Below are 11,141 nucleotides of genomic sequence, written 5' to 3'. Positions count from 1 at the left end.
ACCTCTTCAAAGCTTGATAAAAGACCACTAAAGTCTCAGAAGCCGTTGTGTACTAAAAAGAATTTAACTTTTTGAACTATCAGCATCCAAGAAGCCTGAAGATTATCCAATTTGTACTGAATGTCATGTCGATGGAGGTCTGAATTTTTAACTTAATTGCAACTTTAATTTAAAATTCTTATCCTGTGTGTGTGCGTGTGTACATCACACTGACACAAAGCAGCGTTGCTCCTATTTTGGCGTCTGCTGGTGCTTTGACATTCCAGCACGTCGGAGAAGTTTCTTGAAGTGAGGAAATGTTGCAGGCTGAAGAGCTGGGCTGATTGTTACCATTCCTCACACTTCAAAACAACAGTTTTGAACAACAGTTATCACAGGGGCTGTCTGACTTTTGTCTGAACTTTGTCTTAAGATTAGGAAATACACCATTAACGACTACAAGTAAGGAGCCATTTTGAAATGCAGGAAAACGAGAAGTCACAACCTCCAACGCACATTAAAAAATCAGTTTATTTAACCAATGATCCTTCAGTAAATAATATAATTTCATCGTCCGTCTTCTAAGAACCTTGAAATATTTTGAGTTTGGGAAATGCAGAAATTGAGCATACAAGATGAAATTGAAAGAACATGGATGATATAATTTATAATATAAGCTTTCTGTAAAGTGTGGCGGGTCAGAGCCTGACACACAAATTGCAGATAAAGAGAAGACAGCAGGGTGAGAAACAAACCAAAGCTGTAGATGCAAGGCAGTGTCATTGTCAGTAGCTAAAGCTTGATTCATTTCCACATATTGTGAAGCAATCTATTCCTCCAGAAAGATGGACAAGACGCAGGCATCGGAGACATGGCAAGTTGGAGCCAAGGGCAGGAAAGATGGTGATAAATATTTTCGCAAATGTAACTTTATGACAAAAGCCAGCCATTTAGACCAGAAAAACATTTGACAGGCTGCAACAACACGGCACTCTGCTGAGAGTGTTCGGTTCAGGGTCTGAGGATTCCCAAGTGTTCCAGCAGGTATTCCAGGGTAGAGCATTTAACATTATAAATCAACAATGACACAGTAAGGTTATCTTCAGACAGCAGCCCACTGTTAGAGCAGACACCTCAGGATGAGAGATGCACTGCAGTGCAGCAGAGCACCAAGAGCTGCTCGGACTCCCTCCAGGGTAGCAGCGAACAGCCAGCATGTAAGGTCATCAAGGGTTCCTTACTCAGACGTTTGGGAGAGGCTCCCGCAGGAGGAGATCCTCATAATAGACCAAGACCAAAAACAACAACTCCTCAAAGTGGGATGTTTGACCATGTCCAGTCATTATCTGCAAAAAAACAGGGCCGTTGCCGTGGTGAAAGTGTAGCCAGTTGCACACTGATACTGACCAAGCAATGACTCCAAGACAGTCTAAGTCATCTTGCAAGAACCAAATTGTCGTTCGTGGTGTGAACAGCCTGGGTGAGCCACCCAGAGAGTCTGGGCTTATCTGATATAGCTATGAGAGACTCAGCTCAACTGGGCTCATAGTTCAAATTTTTCTACTAAAATTGTCAAAAACTGAAAGCATTAGGTTAAAGGACACCTTCAAAGTTTTTGTTATTTATGACCAGCTTAGACCAGTGACATTTATATTTTATTTCTGTGCTTCTCAGACCACCCAAAAGGAGATTATTAAACGGAGATATGTTCTGTTTTTTTCCCCCTGTGTAACCCACGAGAATGCATGTTTCTATCTGGTTCTGAGGGAAAAGGATCAAAGGTTACTCAAACTACCCAATCATTTTTTAATTCAATTTTTTTGTAAAAACACGGTCTGAACACACAAGAACATTAAATAATGCTGCAGTGTAATTTCCCAGTTTGGCGCATGATCCAGAGTAAAGGTGTAAACACATCCTTGTTCATTACTGCTTCCCAGCTTGATAAGATACAGGGCCGTCTCTACCCACAGCAGCAGAGAGGAAATTCTTTAAATGACCACAGCGGTGGGCTCAGAGTGGGGCTGCCTCAGAGTGGGAGGAAATAGATTAGCCTTATTGAGGTTTTTCTCAAAGGGAAGTTGCAGCCGTGAAAGCTAATTACTTCGCATCCACAGAGAACAACTCTTTAAACAAACTAAAACAAACAAACAAACAAACAAACAAAAACAACAACTCATCATTACATTTTATTATCTGGGAACTTTGCTGACAGGTATATCTGCATAAATTGTTGCTTGCAGTTCTATTTTGTGCAGAATCATCATGTGGTCGTTGATAGCATGTACAGCATGTGTCCCCAGAAAATCCAACGTGGAGCATACGGCAGAGGCATTATTGTGTTTCCTGTGCTCTTATCATCCATAAAAACTGAGAGACAGAAGGTAAGTAAAGAATGAAAGAATGGGCGGTCTCACAGAGGGGGCACTCCACACATTATCCCTGTAGAGACAGTTTTAATATCACCCAATGAATGCTCAAACAACCGTTCCCTTGGATCCTCTAAGCCCATCTCATATTTGTAGACATGCCAGTCTAAATCAGTCTCTTGCACTCCTGAACAAATCACTCATTCCTTCAAAACCTTTGACGCTGAAAGGCTTTGACTGCCAATTAAGAAGACTTTTCTTCCTCTCTGTCTGTCATTCTGTCTGTCTGTGTTTTCTTTTCATTTTCTTTGGGGCTGGTCAAAATAATTCCAAGATAAATCTGCCGTGCCTCATACCAACACAGACAAACTGAAAGATGAATTCTTGGCATGCCTGATTGAGGATGTATTAATATTCCACAAGGAAGCTTTTAACATTCAACTGGCAGCTCCTTAAAGTTCAACTGCAGCCTGACACGCCAATCGTTTTTGCTAGAACAAGTGAGATGAAAGAACAAAGTGGTATATGTGTCCTTGTTTTTATATATTTATTTCTATATTCTTTCTGTTAGCTTCATTTTTTTTTTCATTTTATCTAGTTTATTCCTGTTTCTGCATTTTTCTTTTTTATATGTCTGATGCTGCTGTAAAGTGCAAAATTCCCCATTGAGGGGACTAAAGATTATCTAATGTTATCTACAAGAATACCTCTAAGACTATATTTGAAATTATCCTTCTTCAACAATAAAAGTGGGTTGTTGGTATGCGAGTTATTTAGTAGAATAAGCAGTGAAAGTCTGTTTTGTTTGTTTGTTTGTTTGTTTTTTGGCAAAGGTTTGAAAATGGACTTTTATCTTGAGAATGTGATTATAACTGCAACACACACAGGAAAAAAAATCAAAACATATAAAGGGGCACATATAAACAGTGAACTTATTTACTTAAGCAGGTCTTTAGAAACTGGGGGGGGGGGGGTCTTTTCCTTTCTTTTTTGATTTTCCAAAAACAATGAGGCAAAAATTCCAATTCAGGATTCAAGGAATGCTTAGATTTTGAAATTCATTCCTAAGCCATGCTACATAAGACTGAACAGCACATGAAACGCTCTTATCTCTATCTCTATCTCACACTTTCCTATTCATTTGAATGAGAGGGTGTGTCCAAACCTTTGTCCTGTACTGTAGTTATAGTTGAATCAGGATAGACTAACTTCAAGATAAAGTAATTCTACCTAATATTTTCTCATGTGCACTCAAATTTCGGAGAATGAATTCTTCACCTGTTCATATCTCAAATGCCCTTTTCCCCTCATGTCCATCTTCTGCTGCACTACAATTTTCCCCAGAATGCTTTTCTGCTAAATCTCTAAATCCTCCTTTGTGGCTATGTTTTTCTGATTGTCTTTTCTGTATATTATTTCCTTTATTCCTTGATTATTTCCTATCTGTTGATGCTGTCTGTCTATTTCGACCTGTGAGCAAGTAATTGACAGCTAGTTCTACTACAGCGGCCACTTCCTTTGGACATAACTATGATTAGTTGTTTATTATTTAGTAGATTTATTGTGTTGTATTTCTTTTGGTTGTTCTGCACATGGTTGCTGAATTAGTTTGGGTTATTCAGTGTGCTGACCAATGAACACCAAGCTTTACCTAGATGAGTGGCACTGATTCTCTCCTACACAAACTCGCATCCCTTCATCTGTCTCTTTAACCACTGTCCAAACAGCAGTCCCAACTTCTGAAAAAAAAAAAAAAAATTCTCTCACATGTAGGCCATGAGCAGGAATGTGCTCCTGCTGATGTATCGACAACGGTGTTTGCATTAGAGTGAAGAATCTGAATATCTGGATGGATGACATGTTTGGCTGTAAATCTGATAAACTTCAGATTAGCTGAACTACAGCTGCTTCGAAAGGAAACTGGTGCAAGCAGTCAGATCGGTCTCACACTGAAGTGACAGCTAAGAGTGGCAGAGACAGGATCAATTTGACAGCAAGGCGGTGAATGTCTCACAGAAGTTAAAGCAAAATACAAATGCTTGAATTAATAAAGTGCAATCACCTGAAGCCAGGTGAAAGTTTTTCATAAATAGATATCCAAACAAATATTCTTTTTAGTTGAACTTTGGCACAGCACCACTGTTATTAAAGAACAACATACATATGAAAACTATTTCAACCATTTGAATTTCATGTTTGACAATAAGCCCTGTAATATGGAAGAGTCAGTTTATATTTCTTTACAGTTTTTAATTCAGGTTATCAAAAAAAAAAAAAAAAAAGAACAGAATCTAAATATGGTATATTGAGGGCTATTTGGAATTACTGTTTCAAAAACTCTTTTGTCTTTCTTTCCGAGTCCAATCTGGTATTTACTCAATCATGTGTTGCGCTTCTGTTTTCTCTTGTTCCCCCCGGATAGAGTCAAACTTGAACTTTTCTTCCTCAATCCATAATTAAACCACTCGGTTTTATTTGGGTCAATTCTTTAAAGACTCTGATCATCCAGCCTGTCATCTTCTCTCTCTCTTCTTTTGTCTTGCTCTTCCTCTTTGGCGCTTTATGTCTTTGTCTGAGTTTCACATTTTTTCTTGCACCCACAAGCGAAAACTGGTGTGACTTCAAGTTTCCACTTATTCATTCTCTGAATATACATTTGTCTGACTGCTATGTCTCTCAGTCGCTCGCTCTCAAATCTCTGTAGACTTTGCATCATGGTCTCGGGATGAGTCTCAGAGAACCCCAATCTGTTTCTCTGGGTGTGACCCAAATTGTTTTGGACAGACACAACATGGCTGTCTCTGCCAGAGGTCCTTTTGTCAGGCAATGATTCAGAGAGCTGTAAGTTGAAGACATTCATGTGCTGTGAGGCATGGAGATAAAAGGATACAACATCAGGAGAAAGCAAAGCCTGTTAACCGTCTCTGTAGGAGCTCCGCAACAGGGCCAGGCAGGTTTATACGTTACATGTCAAACACGGCACACACACACACACACACACACACACCATCAAAGCCTCTCCAAGAGCAGCGGAGAGGTTAAATGGGCTGTACAATAAAAGCAGCAGGGTGTTGCTTTCAGTAGTAACACACCCCAGAATTGCAAAGCTCTGACAGTTTTCTAATTATTTTGATATTAGAGACAGTCGGGTCTCATGGGGAACTCTCCCACCCTGGACACTCCCTAGCTGCAGCTGCTGCCCTCAGGCAGAAGCTTCAGGACGAAAAAAAAAAAAGGCTAAGAAACAGCTTCTTTGCCAGAGCTGTCATTGAACTGAACTCTGCACTGAGGACACGTGAAAATGAGGGTTGTGTGTGTCTTTCAGTGTTACTACTTACTGTGTCTATTGTGTTTTGTGCATTTATTTTCTCTTCTGGGGCACTTGGAAAGGTTTGCCCTTTAAATTTCATCACCTGGAAATAACTTTATACACACGTGCAAATACACACAGTGTCAAATCTTACCCGCACCTTCTATCACCACAGCAGCCGCAGCTTTCTGTGGGCGCCTTCTGAACCCCCCCATAAAAGTGAAGAAAGCCCACAGTATTCTCGCACAGCTTGGCTTCACCGTGTCTCCGCTGTTCCAATATGACAGCAGGTTCCAGCAAATTAAATCCAAAACAAACTGATGACCCACCGAGCCGCCGCCTGCACATGTGTACTTCCACCATCACCAGAGGTGGACTGAGTACACAACTTCGCTACTTGAGCAATAGTAGAGAGAAATAGTCACGGGGAGGATGAATACTATACATCATGGCCATATTCTTACCTCACGCACAGAGGTGTGTGTGTTACAGAAACAATTACAATGAAAAACAGTGAATGAGTGATGTTAGACTAGAGCAACAGCGGGATGCTCTAGAGCATCAATAGAAATGCAGTGGAGCGAAAAGTACAATATTTGTCCTTCAAATGTAGTGAAGTAGAAGTATCCCCCAAAAATAACACACAAGTACAGATTCAAAAACTGTGCTTATGCCATCACGGTAGACGTGCACAGTGTAGCTGCACCTGTGACGTCAGCATGCACGTTTTAGTCCACACCTATCAAAACTACGCCGGCATGGTGGTTAGCACTGCTGCCTCACAACAAGAAGGTTGCGGGTTGGGTTCCCAGTTTTCTGTGTTGAGTTTACATGTTCTGCGTAGGTTTCCATCCAAAGCCATGGTGTTTAGGTTCTTATCGGTTACTCTAAATTGTGAGTGCGAGCGGCTATTCTCCTCAGACTGTGATCAATCTGCCGTGGTTGTCTTCTTCCTCTATCAAAGTCCTCCTAGCTTGTAATGGGTTGATGGGTTGATGGTAATATTAAAATACGTGCACTTTTAAACACTAAACATAATCCCTCCACAGGATGTGATTAATTGTGAAGCTTTGTAACTCTTCAGAATGCAGTTGAAGCGCCATGCAGTCTTTCCTGAGCGCAAACACCTGCCTGCATGTTGGGAAGGTGAATATGAAGGTGGTTCATGCGAAGCCAGGATGGCCTGCGGAGACTCCTTCCATTCCTGCCCTCATTTCTTTTAGCAGAAAAACCAAAGTATCACCAAAGATGGAAAAGAGAAAAGGGGAAAACAAATGAAACACAGCCAGGGGTTCCATGGTAGCAGCTTATGAGCATCTGCTAACTTCAAAACAACTAATGGCAGCAAATAAACAGTAAAAAACAAAACAAAAACATGCAAGTAAAACATAAAACAAGTGTTTTACAGTAAACTCTGTAGCCAATACAAGCCTGGTAGATGTGAGTCAATACAGGACATGAGAGGAACTTTATTTTTCTTCTTCTCTACTCCGTTATGCATATCATGACCACTCCGATTTATCATCTGGTCAGGTAGAAGAATCAGTAAAGTTACTTACTCACTGATGTGTTAGTATTAACAATACTATGAACAAGCACACAGTATAGCCATAGACAGTAACAGATGATTCCAATTAATTGAGTACATATCGACACTTTTGCAGGCAGATAGTGAAACCTGTTAGCTCAAGGCAGACAAAAGTTTCTCAAACCACAGTGGTTACAGCACAAGTAAAAGGTGAGTTTCACACCCTTTAATTATAAGGATGGGTGGGTGCAAATGGTAAACTGATGCAAAACGGACTACAATTAAGTCAAACCTGAAGTTTAAATATAAACTAGAAAAAAACAAACAAATATGAATTACCGGAATGTAGAAAAACTGAAGAAATAAGATTGAAACTTGAAAGTTAGAATTTCCAATCACCAGTCATGGATTTAGAAAATTTGAAAGGAGCTACTGCCATATCCACCGGGGGTGTTTCTGTTACTCAAATAAAATAATGATTTGACCAATAAATGGAATGGCCATAAGACTGGGTAATAAAAAGCAAGCAGCATGAAAGGCACGAAAGGCAAGTGTCTGACAGGGAGGTTGCTGCTGCTATATTCACTAGATTTTGGTTGCAATTGTGGGTGAAAATCTCCTCTAAAATTACAGTATCATAGCCATCGGTTTTTAGGGACACACACAAAAAAAAAAAAAAAAACAGAAGGGGCATCATGGCTACAGACAACAGAGTTGCTGTGTGACTAAATAACTTCCTGCATGATTTGTGTTCATCATCATGTGTTGCATTGTTTTCAGATGGACTAGAATGAAGAACATATAATCTGTTATGACACCTGCCATGGTTTATGAACCACTGTTGGATTACAGCAAGCTGTTAGGAAGACCCCTCTGCACCCACAGTGCTGGTTTTACTGTACTATGCTCTGTGTATTGAAATTAGACTCCAAAATCCAAACAGTACTCCGATGCCAGAATATGATCTGGTATCATGTTGTGTTAAAAAGCTAAAGGCAATTAACACAGCTATAGTTTTTGAACTGAACCAATTTCAACATGAAATGGAAAATATAAGGTTTTACTAGAATTGGAAATAGGGCCCCTCTACAAAATATAAGATCGTAAAACTGAGTCTGTCTTAGTTGATCTCTTTTCCTTTCTTAGTCTCCAGAATGTCTCTTTTAGAAATTGTTGGTAAATGCATTTATTGAATAATAATAATAATAAAAAAAAAAAACCAAACAAGCAAACATTATGACAAAATGCTGTGGGATGATTTTTAGTGTTTCCGTAGTACTTTGGAAAGAAATCAATATTCTTCCAGCTGTTGCCCTGGAAACCTTTTGTTTCTGGAAGAAGATACAATTAAAAGAGAAATCTGACGAAATCGGCTCGTCCCATTGGGTTTCAGTCTTGAACAGAGACATCTAATGTCTCATTAATTCTTGTGGAACTATGCAAACCGTGTGTGTTCTGTGAGTCCCCAGAATATCACAGAATCCAATATATCTGATTTTTGTAACTGGGAAACTGTGTCGACCTCTAAAATGTAAGCAATCTTGGCTTTGTTATCTATTTATTTTTGGGAAAATCATAGCAAAGCAGTTCCACAAAGAGCCCCCTGTGTTAAATCATAATTAACTGCCGGCATCTCCTGGGACACTGCACAGTGTTGGATTGCTGAGTGTTTTTTGAGTACATGATAAAAATGAATGATTTTTGAAAATATCCAAACTAACCAAAGGCAAGTGTGTCAGGGTCTGTCAAGTTGTATAGTCTGTTTTCATACAGCAGTTGTGTGTGTCACTTCCTGTTTTATTTTGAAACTCCCTGTCTTGTTTAGGGTCATTCCAGAGGATGGAGAAGTGATCAGGGCTACCACTGACACTGCCTCTGTTCCTCTTTGTAAAGTAGTGAAGAGTGAATTAAGTCGCTGCTCAGTTCAGAGACACGAAAGAAAGAACCTCCAAACTAGTTTTATTCCTTTCCATTGTTTCTGAATTTGTCCATGATCTAACAGTAAACTAACCCAAACACCTAACTTCAGCTCACAACTTACACAATGAATATTTCTCAGGTTGTGTGTGTGTGCTTCACATAAAGCTTAAAGCGAGCGAGCAGAAATATAAGTTTGAGCCCAAAACTGTTGTAAACATTGTTTTTATACTTCCTCGTTGTAATTTCCCGACCAGTGAGTGAGCCAGTTAACTCCTTCCCTCCCCCAGTAAAAAAAAAAATAAATAAATAAATAAAATCAAAAAATCTGATTGGATGGCTGCAGGTCCAACTCTTAACCATCAACCATGTTTGGCTCTGTAAAAAAACAAACTTCCTCCATGTCAGTGGGGAGGCCCACCACCAGGAGTCCTCTGCCGGCCGGCTGCTGTCACTTGTTGACTCCCCCGGATCAAGTTGGACGCTGTGACATTTTTCATCCTCACAGTCGGAATAACGATCGACAGGGTTTTCCACCCCGGGACTCTAACCATACGGACAGAGTGACCGAGAAGAGGCCTCCGATCGGTGAGTTCAGATCAGATCAGTGATTTGTTGATTCGGTGAACGGGCTCGTTTCGATGTACGCCGACTTCAGCTGTGCGCTTCAGTCTGCAGTGATAGTCCACAAACACACTTTCTGCAACACGGCGCATGTGGATGGATCAGTTTGTCTTGATGCTCTGTTTCAAAATCCCGCCTGTCTGTTTGTATAATCTTCCCCCTTAAAAAAAAAAAAAGAAGTCATGAAGTCATATAGTTCTTTACACTGAGTCTGCTGGAAAAAGAAAACCTTGAATTCTTATTTATGGTTTATAGTCTTCTGTTTGTAAAGATCAGAAGCTATTAAGTTATTGGAAAGAAAATCTACATATGGTACTTCAGATATCCTGATATTCTGTTCCAGATGTTGTCTTTGGTCGGCTGTTTCACTGACATTTGTCACAGCTAATATTTTTTTTTTACCCCCGTATCGCACAGAATTGACTCTATGGATTTTTATTCTCAGTAAAAGGCATAACTCTGGTGGCAGCATTCTGTATCAAGATCACTGAGTTATCAATCAAGATTTGGGAGTAAATCTGGTATAACAGCCGCTGCCCATTCAGCGACTGACTTGCTGTTTCAGCTATGTTTTTCCACAGTGGCCTTCATCATTCAAATCATTCCTGCCTCTACGCACCTTCCTTTGGTCGGGCTTGAACATGCCCTCATTAGCAATTTATTGCGTGCTGCTATTGTGCTGTTCTTGGTGGCCTCCATCTTTCTCCCTTCCATGTCTTGGAGTGTGTATTTTTGTGTGCGTATTTACTGGCCTGCACTTTTGTGTTGTTAAGGCTATTTAACACTCGCAATATGAGGGAGAAGCACAAGAGGGAAGCAGGAACACAATCATATAAGAACACAAAGTTAGTTTGATATATACGATGATGATCTCATAATTGTGCTTTTGTTGTCTTACAAATTAATATTGTGGGGTATTTTCAGCCCTTTTGTCTAAATGGCTGCATGGTTGAATTTATGATGCATATGAACAAGAAAACGGTTGTGATATGTACCAACGATTGGCACTAAATCAACAACCGTGAAATTGTTTGATAGAAAGCCTGACAACTCGTTCTCTGGCTCATAAACACAGTCTGTCATGTTCCTTTCTTTAAGTCTAGACAACAAAGTCAGAAAAACCATCTGGACCAAAAATGCTCATACATTTAGCTAATTCTTATCATCAAAGCTGCTTCCAGTCTTTGGAATGAGCATCATGTCATCTTTCACAACCAACATCTGCCACATGGCTGTCCCTGCTGAAGATTTACCCAGCAACAACATCTAACCGATACCGAAGGGCACGGCCCACATTATATCCTCAATTTTTTCTCCAGATTTTTAAAAACATTTCTCATAAAAAATAAAAATAGGTATTTGCCTGTTCTCCTGTTCCAGCCAGCCTGAATTACACAAAGTAAACAAAAAGGGA

This window comes from Echeneis naucrates, chromosome 10 (genome assembly GCF_900963305.1).
Source record: "Echeneis naucrates chromosome 10, fEcheNa1.1, whole genome shotgun sequence".
NCBI classification, from domain to species: domain Eukaryota; kingdom Metazoa; phylum Chordata; class Actinopteri; order Carangiformes; family Echeneidae; genus Echeneis; species Echeneis naucrates.
The sequence above is the reverse complement of the archived record's forward strand: the minus strand, read 5'-3'. Positions refer to the sequence as shown.